The sequence below is a fragment of the Nyctibius grandis genome, unplaced genomic scaffold, assembly GCF_013368605.1.
Source record: "Nyctibius grandis isolate bNycGra1 unplaced genomic scaffold, bNycGra1.pri scaffold_136_arrow_ctg1, whole genome shotgun sequence".
NCBI lineage: Eukaryota > Metazoa > Chordata > Aves > Nyctibiiformes > Nyctibiidae > Nyctibius > Nyctibius grandis.
The window spans coordinates 18,686-27,295 of NW_027167509.1; the positions used below are offsets into that span (position 1 = coordinate 18,686).

Sequence of the window (8,610 nt, forward strand, 5' to 3'; positions counted from 1 at the left end):
AGCCTTCGGGGTACGTCTTCCTCACCCCCCCGAAGGCGCTGCGGGGCTGGAGGCCACCGTCCGGCTCCAGAGGTGGGGGGGACACACGTAAACCCCCCCCAGGAGGGTTATTTTTTAGGGGGGGGGTCTCATCCTGACACACTCCCCCCTCATGCTGCCTGTCCCCAGGGAGGAAGGGGCGCAGGTGGCCCTGCTGTCCCCTACCCAGCTGAAGGCGAAATTCCCCTGGATGGACACGGAGGACGTGGCCGTGGGGTCATACGGTAAAATGGGGGGGGGGCATGGGGGCCCCCCCATAACACCCACCCCCCATTTCCATCCTCATCCCCATCCCCACTGGGTTCATCCTTCCTCCTCACTTTATTTAACAAGAGAAGGGTCCAGCCCCCCAAATTTGGGGGTTGTGGGGTTTTTTGGAGGGGGGGGTGTCATGCCACAGTGCCCCCCCCAATATGTTTCCCCCCCCCGCCCCCAGGTCTGGAAGATGAAGGCTGGTTCGACCCCTGGACCCTCCTCGACGCTTTTCGACGTAAAGCCACGTCCTTGGGGGTCCACAGCTGCTCCGAGGAGGTGCGAGGTAAGAAAAGGGGGGGGGACACACACAAAAATGGGGTGTGTGTCCCCCGTGGGACCCCCCCCACCCCAAAAACCCCCCCCAGGTTTTGTCACCTCGGCCGAGGACATGATGCCACGGCACGGACCGGCCCCACTGTCCGCACGCATCAAATACGTCCACGTGAGTACATGTGTGTGTCCCCCTCCCACCCCATGCGGGGGGGGGTCCCCACGCGTGTCCGTGACCCCCCCACGCGTGTGACACCCCCCCACACACACAGATCCACATGCCGGACAGCCGGGAGTACCAGCCCGTGTCCTGCGCCATCGTGGTCAACGCCGCGGGCGCCTGGGCCGGGGAGCTGCTGGAGGGGCCGGGGCTGCCCGGGGGGCTCTGCCAGCCCCCCCTGCCCATCCAGCCCAGGAAGAGGTACGGGGGGGGCGGGATTTTTGGGAGGGGGGTGGATTTTTGGGGTTCGGGGGGGCAGATTTTGGGGGTTGTTGGGGTGGGGGCACATGCTGGCATCACCTCGCTGTTGTGGGGGGTGATTTTTTGGGGGGGGGGGTCACATCCCATCGCCCCCAACCCCTCCATCTTGAAGGGTGGGGGGGTGACCCCCTCACTCCTTTCCTTGGGGGGGGAGGGTCACATCCTGAGCCCCTCAATGTTTTTGGGGCGCCCCCCCCACCCCACAGGTACGTCTACACGTGGCACTGCCCCGACGGCCCCGGCCTCTCCTGCCCCTTCCTCATCGACACCTCCGGGGCCTACTTCCGCCGCGACGGCATCGCCGGCAACTACCTGGGGGGCATGAGCCCCCCCGAGGTGAGCCCCAAACCGGGGGCACCGCGTTACTTACACACGCACACACACACGGGTTTGTTTTTTTTCAATTTTAATTTATTTTTTAATTTATTCTTATTAAATAAGAATTATTTTTAATATTTTTTTATTATTTTATTATTTTTAATTATTATATTATTTTTAATCTATTCTTATGAAATAAGAATGATTTGTAATTATTATTTTTATTTTATTTTAGTTATTATTATTTTAATTATTATATTTAATTATTTTTAATTTATTCTTATTAAATAAGAGCTATTTTTAATTATTCTTTTTAATTATTATGATTTAAATTACATTTAATTATTTTTAATTTGTTCTTATTAAATACAAAATATTTATTATTTTATTTATGATTTTTAATTATTGTTATATTTATTTTTTATTTTATTTTATTATTGTTGTTAATTATTCTTTTAATTTTATTTTTTACCTTTTTACTTTTTACTTTATTATTAATAATAATTATTATTTTATTTTATTAATGTTGCATATTATTATTAATTATTACATTTAATTATTTTAAATTTATTCTCATTAGATAAGAATTATTTTTAATTATCATTTTTTATTATTTATTATTGGGTTTAATTATTCTTTTTCTTTTATTTTCTTTATTATTATTTTTAATTACTTAATTATTTTTAATTTATCCCTATTAAATCTCTTCTTTCCCCCACCCCAGGAGGAGGAGCCGGACCCCAGCGACCTCTCGGCGGGCGACGGGTTTTTCCAGGAGCGGGTCTGGCCGCCGCTCGCCCGCCGCGTCCCGGCCTTCGAGTCCCTCCGTCCCCGCGGCTCCTGGGCCGGTTACTACGAGCACAACGCGTTCGACCGGAACGGGGTGCTGGGCCCGCACCCCCGGCTCGAGAACCTCTTCACGGCGGCGGGGTTCAGCGGGCACGGGCTGCAGCACGCGCCGGCGGCGGGCAGGGCCGTGGCCGAGCTGGTGGTGAGGGGCCGCTACGAGAGCCTGGACCTGCGGAGGCTGGGCTGGAGGAGGCTGGTGGAGGGGGAGCCGCTGGCGGAGGGCGGGGTGGTGTGAGGGGAAACTGAGGCAGGAGGTGGGGAAACTGAGGCACGATGATGGGGAAACTGAGGCAGGAAGGTGGGGAAACTGAGGCACGATGGGGGGAAACTGAGGCAGGAAGATGGGGAAACTGAGGCACGATGGGGGAAAACTGAGGCAGGAAGATGGGGAAACTGAGGCAGGAAGATGGGGAAACTGAGGCAGGAGATGGGGAAACTGAGGCAGGAAGATGGGGAAACTGAGGCACGATGGGGGAAACAGGCAGGAGATGGGGAAACTGAGGCAGAGGGATGGGGAAACTGAGGCAGGAAGATGGGGAAACTGAGGCACGAAGATGGGGAAACTGAGGCAGGAGATGGGGAAACAGGCAGGAAGATGGGGAAACTGAGGCACGATGGGGGAAAACAGGCAGGAGATGGGGAAAGTGAGGCAGGAAGATGGGGAAACTGAGGCAGGAAGATGGGGAAACTGAGGCAGGAAGATGGGGAAACTGAGGCAGGAAGAGGGGGAAACTGAGGCAGGAATATGGGGAAACTGAGGCACGATGGGGGGAAACTGAGGCAGGAAGATGGGGAAACTGAGGCACGATGGGGGAAACAGGCAGGAGATGGGGAAACTGAGGCAGAGGGATGGGGAAACTGAGGCAGAGGGATGGGGAAACTGAGGCACGATGGGGGGAAACAGGCAGGAAGATGGGGAAACTGAGGCACGATGGGGGAAACAGGCAGGAGATGGGGAAACTGAGGCAGGAGGATGGGGAAACTGAGGCAGGAAGATAGGGAAACTGAGGCACGATGGGGGGAAACTGAGGCAGGAGATGGGGGAAACTGAGGCAGGAGATGGGGAAACAGGCAGGAAGATGGGGAAACTGAGGCACGATGGGGGAAAACAGGCAGGAGATGGGGAAACTGAGGCAGGAAGATGGGGAAACTGAGGCACGATGGGGGAAAACAGGCAGGAGATGGGGAAAGTGAGGCAGGAAGATGGGGAAACTGAGGCAGGAAGATGGGGAAACTGAAGCAGGAAAATGGGGAAACTGAGGCAGGAAGATGGGGAAACTGAGGCAGGAAGAGGGGGAAAGTGAGGCAGGAATATGGGGAAACTGAGGCACGATGGGGGAAACTGAGGCAGGAGGATGGGGAAACTGAGGCAGGAAGATGGGGAAATTGAGGCAGGAAGATGGGGAAACTGAGGCAGGAGATGGGGAAACTGAGGCAGGAAGATGGGGAAACAGGCACGATGATGGGGAAACTGAGGCAGGAAGATGGGGAAACTGAGGCACGATGGGGGGAAACTGAGGCAGGAAGATGGGGAAACTGAGGCACGATGGGGGAAACAGGCAGGAGATGGGGAAACTGAGGCAGAGGGATGGGGAAACTGAGGCAGGAAGATGGGGAAACTGAGGCACGATGGGGGGAAACAGGCAGGAAGATGGGGAAACTGAGGCAGGAAGATGGGGAAACTGAGGCAGGAGATGGGGAAACAGGCAGGAAGATGGGGAAACTGAGGCACGATGGGGGAAAACAGGCAGGAGATGGGGAAAGTGAGGCAGGAAGATGGGGAAACTGAGGCAGGAAGATGGGGAAACTGAGGCACGATGGGGGGAAACTGAGGCAGGAAGATGGGGAAACTGAGGCACGATGGGGGAAACAGGCAGGAGATGGGGAAACTGAGGCAGAGGGATGGGGAAACTGAGGCAGGAAGATGGGGAAACTGAGGCACGATGGGGGGAAACTGAGGCAGGAAGATGGGGAAACTGAGGCAGGAGGATGGGGAAACTGAGGCAGGAAGATAGGGAAACTGAGGCACGATGGGGGGAAACTGAGGCAGGAGATGGGGAAACTGAGGCAGGAAGATGGGGAAACTGAGGCAGGAGATGGGGAAACAGGCAGGAAGATGGGGAAACTGAGGCACGATGGGGGAAAACAGGCAGGAGATGGGGAAACTGAGGCAGGAAGATGGGGAAACAGGCACGATGGGGGAAAACAGGCAGGAGATGGGGAAAGTGAGGCAGGAGATGGGGAAAGTGAGGCAGGAAGATGGGGAAACTGAGGCAGGAAGATGGGGAAACTGAGGCAGGAAGAGGGGGAAACTGAGGCAGGAATATGGGGAAACTGAGGCACGATGGGGGGAAACTGAGGCAGGAAGATGGGGAAACTGAGGCACGATGGGGGAAACAGGCAGGAGATGGGGAAACTGAGGCAGAGGGATGGGGAAACTGAGGCAGGAAGATGGGGAAACTGAGGCACGATGGGGGAAACAGGCAGGAAGATGGGGAAACTGAGGCACGATGGGGGAAACAGGCAGGAGATGGGGAAACTGAGGCAGGAGGATGGGGAAACTGAGGCAGGAAGATAGGGAAACTGAGGCACGATGGGGGGAAACTGAGGCAGGAGATGGGGAAACTGAGGCAGGAGATGGGGAAACTGAGGCAGGAGATGGGGAAACAGGCAGGAAGATGGGGAAACTGAGGCACGATGGGGGAAAACAGGCAGGAGATGGGGAAACTGAGGCAGGAAGATGGGGAAACTGAGGCACGATGGGGGAAAACAGGCAGGAGATGGGGAAAGTGAGGCAGGAAGATGGGGAAACTGAGGCAGGAAGATGGGGAAACTGAAGCAGGAAAATGGGGAAACTGAGGCAGGAAGATGGGGAAACTGAGGCAGGAAGAGGGGGAAAGTGAGGCAGGAATATGGGGAAACTGAGGCACGATGGGGGAAACTGAGGCAGGAGGATGGGGAAACTGAGGCAGGAAGATGGGGAAATTGAGGCAGGAAGATGGGGAAACTGAGGCAGGAGATGGGGAAACTGAGGCAGGAAGATGGGGAAACAGGCACGATGATGGGGAAACTGAGGCAGGAAGATGGGGAAACTGAGGCACGATGGGGGGAAACTGAGGCAGGAAGATGGGGAAACTGAGGCACGATGGGGGAAACAGGCAGGAGATGGGGAAACTGAGGCAGAGGGATGGGGAAACTGAGGCAGGAAGATGGGGAAACTGAGGCACGATGGGGGGAAACAGGCAGGAAGATGGGGAAACTGAGGCAGGAAGATGGGGAAACTGAGGCAGGAGATGGGGAAACAGGCAGGAAGATGGGGAAACTGAGGCACGATGGGGGAAAACAGGCAGGAGATGGGGAAAGTGAGGCAGGAAGATGGGGAAACTGAGGCAGGAAGATGGGGAAACTGAGGCAGGAAGATGGGGAAGCTGAGGCACGATGGGGGGAAACAGGCAGGAAGATGGGGAAACTGAGGCAGGAATATGGGGAAACTGAGGCAGGAGATGGGGAAACTGAGGCAGGAAGATGGGGAAACTGAGGCAGGAAGATGGGGAAACTGAGGCAGGAGATGGGGAAAGTGAGGCAGGAAGATGGGGAAACTGAGGCACGATGGGGGGAAACAGGCAGGAGATGGGGAAACTGAGGCACGATGGGGGGAAACAGGCAGGAGATGGGGAAACTGAGGCAGGAAGATGGGGAAACTGAGGCACGATGGGGGGAAACAGGCAGGAGATGGGGAAACTGAGGCAGGAAGATGGGGAAACTGAGGGACGATGGGGTGAAACAGGCACGATGATGGGGAAACTGAGGCAGGAAGGTGGGGAAACTGAGGCACAACGGGGGGAAACTGAGGCACAATTATAGGGAAACTGAGGCACAACGACACCTTAAATTTGGGCTGAAACAGGCCAAAATCGGCGCTCTGAGCCCAGCTGCGTCCGACAAAGTCGCGCTCAACAGACTCACGCGGGTCCAGGTTACACCATAAATCTGGGCAATAAACCCCGTGTGAGCAGATCCGGGGTCAAGGTGATTTATTCGAGCGGCAGATACGGATCCCTCTATCTGCAGAGCAGATATGCTAATGAGATGGTAATGAGCAAAGGTCATCCCGTCCCTCAGGGGGGGTCATTTCTCGCTGGATAATGGTTATGGGATTTATCGTTCCGCCCTCTGCTCTCTGAGTCAGCACACCGGGCTCCCTCGGGGGGGAAACTGAGGCACGGCGGGGGGATACCCCAAGGATCCCCGTTACATCCCAGTCCCCCCACTCCCAGTGTCCCCCAGTGTCCCCCCAGTGCTCCCATTATCCTTCCAGCTCCCCCAGCCCCATTATCCCCCCATTGCCCCCATTATCCCATTAACGCCCCATTACCCCCAGTACCTCCATTATGTCCCAGTCCCCCAACTCCCAGTGTCCCCCCAGTGCTCCCATTATCCCTCCAGCGCCCCCAGCCCCAGTATCCCCATTATACCCGCACTATCCCCCCATTATCCCCCCATTACCCCCTAGTGTCCCGAATTACCCCCCACAGCCCTTTTAGCGCCCCCTGGCGGCGCGGCGGTGTCCTGAAGGCGGGCGGCAGCACTGGGCATGCGCAGTTTATGGCGGGGCGGGCGGTGAGCGGCGCAGGGGCGGGGGCGAGCCGGCAGCAATGCGCCTGCGCAGAGGGGGGATGGTGGTGCCGCGCCTGCGCGGGAGGGGCTTAGCGCAGGCGCAGTGTGCGGCGGCCGATCCAGCGCCGTGGATCTCCATGAGGCAGTCCTGAGGTGGTTCTGGGCCTTGGGGGCACCGTGGGGCAGCCCTGAGGTAACTGTGGGGACCGTGGCGCAGCCCTGAGGTAACTGTGGTCCCCAGGAGGACTGTGGGGCAGCCCTGAGGTAATTTTGGGCCTCGAGGGGACCTTGTGGCAGCCCTGAGGTACCTGTGGGCCTCAGGGGGACCACGAGGCAGCCCTGAGGTAACCGTGGGGATGGCGGGGCAGCCCTGAGGTGACCATGCCTCCCCCCGTGTCCTGGGGAGACTGGGGACAGCCCTGAGGTGAAATTGTGCCCCCCCACCCCACCCCGAGAAGCTATAGGGGGTAACCCCCCCCGGTAACCGCGGGGTCAGCCCTGAGGTAAATTTGAGCCCGCACCCTGGGGTAACCATGGGGCTCACCCCCATTAACAATGGGGAGACATGATGCTCCCCCCCTCCCCAGCACAACTGTGGGGCAGGCCTGGGAACCCCATCCCGGACACCTCTGGGGTGCTATGAGGATTCCCTTCCCTGCACAGTGACCCCCAATCCTGGGGTTCCCCCCAGTTACCCAGGAATACCCCTGGGTAAAAATAAACCAGGCAGGGCTTTCTGCAGAAGCTGGGACCGTACAGGGGTTGGGTCTCGCTGTATTTACCTCGTCTGTTTCTGAGCCCGAGGCACAGCTGCCTGCAACAAAGGGAATGCTTTTTTCTGCCTTTTGTTTCTGCCGCGGCTCTGCCAGCGTGATCCGGACCTTGGACACCTGGCTAAAGCCAAAAAGACCCCGATGCCAGCGTGGGGCTGAGCACATCCACCTCTGAAGGCTTGATTTTAGGGTGAAGGTGCCTGTGATTAACTTGATGTTCTGTCCAAAGCAACCTCACAATTTGGTTAAGCTTCTTTGTAAAGTTAAGGAAGTGGATGAGAGCTGCGGGGGCAGAGTTCAGGAACAAAAATGTGCCGTTCTCAGCCCGAAGGTGATCTCACAAAGATAACAAACGCCGGTTATTTCTCCGCCCGTGAAACGCTGGTCTGTTCCACGTCATGTGAGGAGAAGGAACACGCCTCCACAAAATCCAATGTGAATCAAAGTGAAGACGTTTATTAAGCATAAGCTGTCCCTTTTATACATTTTGTACTTTCCCTGGCTGTAAGCATGTGCATTGCTACTGGTTAATATTACTAAACATACTCTTCTTTGATGTGTTGATTGGTCACTGCTCTGCCACTGGTCCTTCCTTAATTGGCTCCATCAGTTCTTGTTTCTTCTCCTCTGTGTTCGGCTCCCACCGGCTACTCCCTCAATTCTTGTTTGCTCAGCTGCTATTTTTCCTCATCTCTCGAAGGTCGGCTTGTTGACACTAGCTACATGAATCTTCTCACGCAGCTAGGCCTTCACTCCATACTCTCATACTTCTGGCTCATTACATGACCATTCTGCTCCAAAAACCCCTCTACAATTCCCCCTTTCTTTTCTTGAGCCAGAAAGGCCGTGTTTATCGTCCGCTGCAGGGCCCTTTGCAAGCAGGAGAATAAACACGGTAATACAAGGATGATAATACAAATCACAAACAATCCCATCAATAGCATTTTAATCAATCCGACCAGCCACCCTCCAATTCCCAAATTACCCAACCAGTCATCCAGGAACCCA

At 55.4% G+C, this 8,610-nt stretch overlaps 1 pseudogene; it reads left to right on the forward strand.

The window, feature by feature from the left end:
* Positions 1-2: 2 nt before the first annotated feature.
* LOC137677311 (FAD-dependent oxidoreductase domain-containing protein 1-like) lies at positions 3-2,450 on the forward strand (annotated as a pseudogene).
* The last annotated feature ends 6,160 nt before the right edge of the window (positions 2,451-8,610 follow it).